This window comes from Cajanus cajan, chromosome 5 (genome assembly GCF_000230855.2).
Source record: "Cajanus cajan strain Asha chromosome 5, NIPB_CcT2T_4, whole genome shotgun sequence".
NCBI classification, from domain to species: Eukaryota; Viridiplantae; Streptophyta; class Magnoliopsida; order Fabales; family Fabaceae; genus Cajanus; species Cajanus cajan.
In genome coordinates, this window is record NC_138521.1 from 22,941,526 (window position 1) to 22,952,056 (window position 10,531).

Genomic DNA, 10,531 nt, shown 5'->3' on the forward strand with positions numbered 1-10,531 from the left:
ACCTTTTTTATTTATTTATTAATTTTGATCTATTCTAAATCAATTTGATGCACAATAGTTTTCTAGTCAAATCAAACAGATTGAGAATGGATTCTAGGTCAAATCAGTTCGACCGATCCATTCGATTCAATTTTCATAACAATAATTAAAACTAACTTATATATAATTTAATTTATAATGTTTTTTTTATAAAAATTATATGAGAGATCTTTTATAAATTAATTTATATATAAATTCATCTTAACTTATAATTTTTTATTTTTATTTTTCTTTGTTATTTTTTCTTTAAAATATTTTTAGAGACGTTTACTCAAACCAACTATAATATTTTTTAGTAAGAGATTTTTTTCATTATGTTAGTTTGGTTTAGGATTTAGGATTTATGGTTTAAATTCCTGATTAGTGCATGTCATTGTTGTAATGTTGGACACTATTTGTACGGAGAAAACATGTTTGAGCCGGTATATATCATTTTGTCTGAAGATCAAATATTACCACAAGCTCAGGTAGTATTTGCCATAAGTATATTTCTCCATTTGTTTACGATAAGAAATAGATTAATTAATAAATTTATCTTTAACTTCTTAATATAATATTTATTATTTTATTTCATTAAGTGTATGAAGTAATAGTGAGGAAAGTAAAAAAAGTATAATTAAAAAGAGTAATTGTTAATAGTATATAGTTAAAACTCCAATAACGAAAATGAATTTAAATGATCACTCAATCACAAATTATCATGCATGTAGAATTGAAAATAAGCTATAGTGTTCAACAAGAGCCTATGACATATTCTACATTAAGTCGAGACAAGACTTTTTTTTAAATAGGCTTAATATAAGGCTTTTATTAGAACTTGTTTAGTGTAAAAAGTTTAGGTATTTTGCTAAAAAAATATTTTATTAAAAATATATTTTTAAATAAGTTATTAACATTAATTTTATATTAGACCTTCAAAATATGTTTATATTGTAACATCCTTGTAGGACATCACTATTGTACAAACATGCAAGTATGCTTATATATGTTATATAGATTGGGTTTTCCACAAGAACCTAAGTTTCTCACAAATTCACATACACATCAACTCAAACATTTTTTTGTGTTTTTCTCAAACCAAATAAAGGCCTCTCAGAGTGCCCATACAGAGTAATTGAATCACAAGGGGATTGAGGGGTCAATATCACTACATAAACAATTACCCCATACTCTAGAGCAAGATAACACACTCCCCCTTACTTTAGTAGACGTTTGACAAAGGACGATAATATTACTCTTCAAGATGCGCCCTGACAGCCTCTAATTCTCATTGGGAATTTCTGTTGTTTTTGGCATCTACCCAAACAAATATCCTTTCGTGTCAGAAATCAAAAGTTGAACATCAGAAACCAAATGGTTTGCTACAAATGATGGAAATTCCATAATGGAAATGGTTATTTGAGGGTTGTTTTTAGTTGAGATCAAAGTTGACCAAGTTTAAGAGAAGGTATATAAGGTTTTATTAAGGCTTGAATTTTATAAGTTCTCTTCTTCGTAATGTTAGAGAGAGAGATTTTAAAGAGATAGTCTCTAGAACAAAAGGATATCTTCTTCCTTCTGACTTCAAAGGAATGTTCTAATCCTTTCGCAAAGCTTAGATTGTAATTGCTAAGTTGTGACTCGAAGTTGAGCGATTAGAATCGGAGGCTTGTAGTTGTTGTGCAACAGAACCTTGAGAGGTCGTGTTCTCCTTTTTCTTCCTCTTCTTCTTCTCCTTCTTGTCATAACCCAAAAAATTATGTTCCTACGACCAATGGTTTAGACTGTTTTTCCAAAAATCCTCATTGATTAAGGAATGTTCGAACACTAGACTAATCCTTAAATAATGGTTTTGAAAAATAAGTTCATGGATTCGCTACCAATGTTTTACTCAAAACATTGGAAAAAGAAAAGATTTTTGAAAATCCAATAATGGCCTCAATAATCAAAATTGAGTTTGGGGTCGGTTACGTGTAGGAAAGGTATTTGGCACCCCCACATTGCCCTAAGTTGGTACTCTATGATGAAACTAACGCAATAAGAATTAATATTTTAAATATTTGATCTCCTTTTGTTGATGATTATTTACATGCTTGAAACTTAAATTACATGATTTACCCTAAGACGTCTACAGGATTATTAATTTGCATATAAGAATTATAAATAAAATAAATAAAATAACAAATAAATAAATAAATGAAATAATAAATGAAAGAATAAATAAAACAATAAACAAAATAATAAATAAAAATCATAAATAACATAGAAGAATTTAGAACCTCTGAAGCAAGCCTTTTATAAGGGAATCTTCCTAAATGCGTGCGGGGCATGTCGCCACCGGCCCAAACGGGCCTCGGCGGTCGCGAAGACGGTCGAGCTCGCTTTTATTTTAGTTTTGAAAATGTATTGGATTATTAGAACGACTTGTTCTCAAACTGAGACCTTGTCGATCTTATCCAATTTATTTATTAAATGTCTCACCAATCCATGTTAATCCCAAGCGGGACCCTCCATGGATTAGTGGTTTTCGTAGTAAAAGGAAGGGTTCATGGAGTCGCCACCAATGTTTTACTCAAAACATTGGAAAAAGAAGTTTAAGGCAATCGATTCAAAAATTGACTTCGGCCATTACAACCAGAGTCGGGTAAGGGAGTCGGTTACGTGTGGGGAAGGTGTTAGCACCCCACAACGCCCCTTTCGGGTTCCCTATGACAGATTATTTCTAAAAATAATAGTGCAAAATTACTAAATTACCCCTATTTATTCTAAGCAATTATAAATTAACTATCTACATGATGACAGTTTAATATGCACACAGAAAGCAGTAAAAGAAGGGATTTTTAGAAAAGAAACCTCTTGAAGCGTGCTTTTTATATATCAAGTAAAACTGGGAAGCTTTTTGGCGTTCCCTCGCTCTACAAGCCCGCTCGCTCCCTCCTAGAAAATTTTAACTATGGAAATCCGGAGGATTTCCCTTCGACTAGGTTCGAGACTCAAGCAAATGGCTCGTGACTCAAGAACTTCGTCGGATCAACTCTCCGAGTGATTTCTAGGGCAGAACACTGCTCAAAAACCCCAGAATACTCAAGGAGAGGGTTAAAACTATCTGTGAAAGTGTCCTATGACGTCAAAATGACGCCATATTTATAGGGAACAGGCGCAATACGGGCTATGGAATCAATAGGCCGTATTGAAATTTTTGAACTTCAATACGGCCGTATTGAGTTCAATACGGCCGTATTGAAATTCAGAAATTTCAATACGCCCGTATTGAGTTCACTGCGGCTGTATTGAAGCTTCAATACGGCCGTATTGATTTCAGTACGGCCGTATTGAAGTTTCAGAAACTTCAATACGCCGTATTGAGTTCACTGCGGCCGTATTGAAGCTTCAATACGGCCGTATTAAGTTTAGTACGGCCGTATTGGGCTTCATTCCCTCCACTTCCTTATTTTAAGCTACTCTAAGACCTCTAAACCTACAGATAGCCATCCTATGGTCTTCTAGGAGTCCTTCTGGCTGACTTTCCTTCGATCTTTGAGGGTCTTCGAGTTTTATTTCCGACCCGGACAATTTTAGGGGTCTACAGCTGCCCCCCCTTTACTTAGTCAAACGGCCTTTTGGTGTACCGATTGACAAGTAAAGGAGTTGACCCAATTGTCCGGGTAATATGCCAACCTTCTGACTTGTAGCGTCTTCCGGTGGAAAATTGTTGAGTAGCCTCTCCAGGTTGTTGCATACCTCGGTGTTTCTGACAACCTCGGTAGCTGAGTTTTACCCTCTCCAGGGTCAACTTCACTCGACGCCCGAGCCGGAAGTTGAACATCGACGTGTCTCTGATGACGCTGATGGTTGAGTACCGCCTCTCCAGGCCTAGCCTCACTCGACGCCCGAGCCGGAAGCTAGACACCAGTGTTTTAACATCACTGATGATTGAGTACCGCCTCTCCAGGCTCTGCTTCGGTTGTTTCTGACGACCTAGGCAGCTGAGTTTGCCCTCTCCAGGGTCTGCGTCTTAACATTCGGCAGTTGAGTTTACCCTCTCCAGGGTCTGCGTCTTAACATTCGGCAGTGTGAGTTTACCCTCTCCAGGGTCTGCGTCTTAACATTCGGCAGTTGAGTTTACCCTCTCCAGGGTCTGCGTCTTAACATTCGGCAGTGCGAGTTTACCCTCTCCAGGGTCTGCGTCTTAACATTCGGCAGTTGAGTTTACCCTCTCCAGGGTCTGCGTCTTAACATTCGGCAGTGTGAGTTTACCCTCTCCAGGGTCTGCGTCTTAACATTCGGCAGTTGAGTTTACCCTCTCCAGGGTCTGCGTCTTAACATTCGGCAGTTGAGTTTACCCTCTCCAGGGTCTACGTCTTAACATTCGGCAGTTGAGTTTACCCTCTCCAGGGTCTGCGTCTTAACATTCGGAAGTTGAGTTTTACCCTCTCCAGGGTCTGCGTCTTAACATTCGGCAGTTGAGTTTACCCTCTCCAGGGTCTGCGTCTTAACATTCGGCAGTTGAGTTTACCCTCTCCAGGGTCTGCGTCTTAACATTCGGCAGTTGAGTTTACCCTCTCCAGGGTCTGCGTCTTAACATTCGGCAGTTGAGTTTACCCTCTCCAGGGTCTGCGTCTTAACATTCGGCAGTTGAGTTTACCCTTTCCAGGGTCTGCGTCTTAACATTCGGCAGTTGAGTTTACCCTCTCCAGGGTCTGCGTCTTAACATTCGGCAGTTGAGTTTGCCCTCTCCAGGGTCTGCGTCCGTGTCTTCTGATCACTTCGGCAATGTAAGTTTACCCTCTCCAGGGATTTGAGATGATTTTTGTCTCCACAGTCCACTATGCTGCTTCGACAGTTTTTTCTGATTTTGTGCCGCTGAGGGCTGGATAACGCAGGGATCCGTCTAGGGGATGTGCAGTCATTCATAGGTTCCTGTGCCCCAACTTGCATTGCATTGTTGGTCCCATGGGGAATTTCTGAATCCTTGGGGTGTGGACACAGATGCTCTCTCTTTGAGTTGAGCGATGCCTTATGTTTGGCTGACGTCCTTTGACGTTGGTGGAGTATCCCGGTTGTCCTTATTCGGGCGACTCTTTTTGTTTTCCTGGTTTTGTTGCCTCTGTGTAGGCTATTATCCGCTGGGGATTTTGTCATTGATTTTGATTAGCCTCTTCTGTTAGGCAGATCATCTTGACGCTTGATGTTTGGCTGAAAATCCAGATTCCGCTTGGGGAATTGTTATTGATCTTTTAGATTTTTGCTTTTTGTAGGAATGCCTCTGAGTAGGCGAGTGGGGATTTAAAGTTTATATATCCCAGAGTATTATTTAGAAAGCCTCTTCAGGCTTAGCTTCACTCATCGCTTGAGTTGGAAAGCTACCTTCCACTGAGGAAGTCTAAGTCCTTTGACTAGATATACTGCTTGGGTGATCGTGCTTTCATTGGGAATTTTGTCGATCTTGCTTTGATAGCTCTCGCTGGGGAATTTGGCCCGTGAGTGGGAGCTGAGATATCTCTGGGGAGTATTATTTCGGCGAGCCTCTCCAGGCTCAATTATTCTGAGAGAGTATTATTTCGGCAAGCCTCTCCAGGCTCAGTTATTCTGAAAGAGTATTATTTCGGCGAGCCTCTCCAGGCTCAATTATTCTGCGAGAGTATTATTTCAGCAAGCCTCTCCAGGCTCAATTATTCTGAGGAAGTATTTTTTCAGCAAGCCTCTCCAGGCTCAATTATTCTGTATAATTTGTTGGATTTTCTGTATTTTGCCTTTTTGTTGATTTTGGCTTTTTCTGTGTTTTTGCCTTTTGATTTTGGCTTTTTCTGTGTTTTTGCCTTTTTTGTTGGTTTTGGCTTTTTCTGTATTTTTTGTTGATTTTGGCTTTTTCTGTATTTTTGCCTTTTTGTTGGTTTTGGCTTTTTCTGTACAGAAATGTCTCTGAGGAGTATTATTTTGGCGAGCCTCTCCAGGCTCAATTATTCTGAGAGAGTATTATTTCGGCGAGCCTCTCCAGGCTCAATTATTCTGAGAGAGTATTATTTCGGCGAGCCTCTCCAGGCTCAATTATTCTGAGAGTATTATTTCGGCGAGCCTCTCCAGGCTCAATTATTCTGTATGATGCTGTTGATTTTCTGAATTTCTTCATTTTGTTTGCTGCTGTCATACACAAGCAATTTTTCCTATTTTTTCTATTTTATGCGACTGCCTCATGATGAGGTCTTTGAATGTGCAATTAATGTGCGTGATGCACAAATGCAAGTTTTTATTATTTAATGTTTTGTTGTTTTTTAGAAAAAATGAATGGCTCCCCCTATCCTCTTCTTCTTGGAGGAATTTTGTCATCGACGTGGGGGAGGATTTCTGTTATTGCCAATACGGCCGTTATTCATTTCAGTATGCCCGTATTGAATTGAAAATTTGTTCATAACCCTAATTTTGGTACGGGCGTACTGAACATGATACGGGCGTATTGTTTTTCTGAAGTTTATATATATATATATATATATATATATATTTTTTTTTTTAATAAACAGAGAATAAGTGATCTTCCATTACACCTATCATCTGTATGCATGTATGCAGTATGATGCACCTAATTCTATTTGATTCTTTTTTCAAAAGAATTAACCGATGCATTTCTCTGCTTGGATTTTGCCATTCCTCCAGACGGACTGTGCGCTGCCGACTTTCTGTAACCGAGGAATGATGCATGTTATATTGAGATTTTGGTGTCATCAACCAAATGATTTTCCTTTCCTTTAGAAGATGCGTCAACCCTCCTATTGACTACTATATCTCCATGTTTCCACTAGATTATTCAAAAATCGTTTGGGACAAGAGAGAAAAGAAGGAAAGGATATATTTTTTTCGAAAGTTTGTGTTTTAGAGGGGATTATTTATTTTTTGAAAAATGGATTTTGTAAGAATGGCTTGGCCAATGGTAGGCTTAAGTGTTTAGGCTTGTTTGATTAAACACTTATGAAGTTAAGCACGTCTTGGTTATTAACATTTGTGATTTGACAACTTGGATAGCTTTTCTTGAGCCCCTTTGTTGAATTCAGTTGGTGGTACCATCATGGATTTATTCTGTTTTTCGATTGCCCTAACTTTTGCCTAAAACACCCATTTGTGGAGTTTTAGCGGACTTTTGTTTTTGTTCATTATTTTGTAACCCTAATTTTTGCCTAGGTCACCCTCTTGTGGGATTCCTAGCGGGTCTTTTGCTCTTATTTTTGCGCAGTCCCCTTTTTGGGTTTCCTGCCGAGCTTTCTTTTATTTTTAGGATTTTTGTCCTGAATGGATTTCTTTTTATCCATGATGGCACTTATTGAGGCCAAGGAAAGGTGCTCCAAGTTGTCACACACTTCCACATAAAAAAGATGCGGGTTTATTTTTATTAAGACGATTTTAACCTCACTTATGTTCATTCAAACAGGGTTAAATAATGTGGTTTAGAATTTTATTGCAAGCAAGAAAAGAAGCAATAAGAAAGAATGAAGAATGATTTTATTATAATCATAGTGGACACATGTGCCCTATCGAGGCTCGGGGGTCGGGCTGTCCCCGAGGAGTAATCTCTAATAGTCATCAGGTCTATACATCCCTATCGGAAGGAGAAAAACACTTGACGACGACGACCGGCCTGAACGCTTGTGAACTGGCCTTCCTAAAGATCTGGCTTAAAGAACGCCGAGAAGGATCTTGGTTTCTCTTCGTCCTTTGATCTTTTATAAGGGTTGTATCCTAACCCTTGTTTCCCCGGATTATCCTTGATAATGGGTAGCTCCGGGATTCCTTGGGAGTCCTTGCCTAATCCTTGTCCTGGCAAGTATCCGTTCTTGGTGAGCATGGAGGCTACCTTCTTCATTTCTCGGGGAAACGTTTCGACATTGGCAATTTCCAATGCTTGGAAGGCGGTTTCTAAAGCTTCCTCTGCTGTATCCACGTAAGGTATGGTGGATGGCTTGCTGATGAGTATGTCATCTTCAGCTTGTACGGTCACCAGTTTGTCATCCACTATGAACTTGACTTTCTGGTGGAGCGTAGAGGGTACAGCTTTCGCATCATGAATCCAAGGTCGGCCAAGGAGACAGCTGTATGCCGGAGTAATGTCCATCACGTGAAATTCGACGTTGAAGATAGTGGGTCCAATTTGGATTGGAAGATTGATCTCTCCCACCACTTCTCTTTTAGAACCGTCGAAAGCTCGAACGATCATGTTGCTCGGGTGCATTTGGACTCCCTTGATTGCCAATTGCTTGAGCGTTCTTTTTGGCATCACATTCAAGGAAGATCCATTATCTACCAAGACTTTAGCGATGTGATACTCCTTGCACTTTACAGAGATGTGCAAGGGCTTGTTATGATTCGGTCCCCCAGCGGGGATTTCTTCATCGGTGAAAGTGAGGTGATCACTAGCCGTGATGTGACTAACAATCCCCTCAAACTTGTCTTGGGAGATAGTGTGCGACACATATGCCTCGTTCAAGACTTTCGACAGAGCTTGCCGATGCGGTTCGGAGCTTAGGATCAACGACAACAGCGTAATCTTTGCTGGCGTCCTATGAAGTTGATCCACGATGGAGTACTCGCTCTGTCGGATATATTTTAACAGCTCGTCTGTCTCCTCCTCGGATTCTTTATTTTCCTCGGTTTTCTTTTCTTATTTTTCTTTATTCTTGGGGGCTTTATCATGAAGATCTTCGGGAGTGTGGATCCTGCCACTCCTAGTCATGCCCCCAAGTCCAGCGATGTTGGAAATATCACTGTCGGCAGAAGAATGGATGTCGTATATCCACGGCACAGCCTTATTTGATTCGTAGGGGAAAGGTCTTGGAGCAGTGATCCTTAACGGTGTCGGACCTTCCCCTTTGTTTGTCTTGATTACCAACAACGGAGTTGACGTGTGTTCGCTTGACGCGGTTGTTGGCTTGCATTTAATAACGAACGGCGTGCGATCCATCTTGAACATACGCATCGATTATTTCTTTCTTTTTATTAATATTTATTAATGAATTACTAGGAGGGATGTATGAAATGCAAATCTAGATCCCTCCATGATCTTTGATAAGAATGCATGATATGAGATGATGACGTTGAATATGCATGCATTGTGTTTATTCAACTAAGCATTATCATGTTTTTAGGATGTCCCTAAGATGATGCATGATATTGCTTGGTTTGGATAAATAACCCTTTTTCTTTTTTGGGTATTTTGTTTTTTGTATTTTTTTTGGGTGAAAAGGGAAACTACCTACATGAATGTGATGAAGGTAGATGTTAACACCATGCAATGGAAGATTCTTATTCCTATTTATTTTTATTTTAAAAGGAATAGGAATGTTGTATGTTTAAAGAAATGCAATGTATGCTCAAACAATTTCACATAAACAATGCACAAACAATTCACTCATCCACGAACAGTCACGAGCGAATCACGAGGTAGGGGTATCCTGCAGAAAAGTGCATATTCAAGGTGGTTCTAACTGTTCTCACCGGTCTGAGGCCCCCAAGGTGCCCCCATTATAGGGACCCAATTCCTCTCGTCGTAAGCCGATGGAAAGCTCCAACGCACTGTCGGACTCGAGTTCATGGTTATCACCTTGAGTGATGTTTTCCGACAACGGTCTACGGGCACCTATAGACCCATTCGACAACCGGCCGTACTAACATCCACTCCCTATGGTTAATCACTCATGCCCCCGGGTATAGAGGGAACTGTTGTGTGCAAAGGTTTGTGTGCAGTTTTTATTTCAAACAATTGCGTAAATTTAAAAATACAACAGTTATTAAAGCCAAATAGATAAACATGTTATCATACAAGCAAGGGGTAATGAAGTAATTTTAACTATTATTTGTTAAAAATAATCTGTCACTAAATGGGACTGACTCTCGAAGCTTCCCCAGTGAAGTCGCCATCTGTCGCCACCGGCCCAAACGGGCCTCGGCGGTCGCGAAGACGGTCGAGCTCGCTTTTATTTTAGTTTTGAAAATGTATTGGATTATTAGAACGACTTGTTCTCAAACTGAGACCTTGTCGATCTTATCCAATTTATTTATTAAATGTCTCACCAATCCATGTTAATCCCAAGCGGGACCCTCCATGGATTAGTGGTTTTCGTAGTAAAAGGAAGGGTTCATGGAGTCGCCACCAATGTTTTACTCAAAACATTGGAAAAAGAAGTTTAAGGCAATCGATTCAAAAATTGACTTCGGCCATTACAACCAGAGTCGGGTAAGGGAGTCGGTTACGTGTGGGGAAGGTGTTAGCACCCCACAACGCCCCTTTCGGGTTCCCTATGACAGATTATTTCTAAAAATAATAGTGCAAAATTACTAAATTACCCCTATTTATTCTAAGCAATTATAAATTAACTATCTACATGATGACAGTTTAATATGCACACAGAAAGCAGTAAAAGAAGGGATTTTTAGAAAAGAAACCTCTTGAAGCGTGCTTTTTATATATCAAGTAAAACTGGGAAGCTTTTTGGCGTTCCCTCGCTCTACAAGCCCGCTCGCTCCCTCC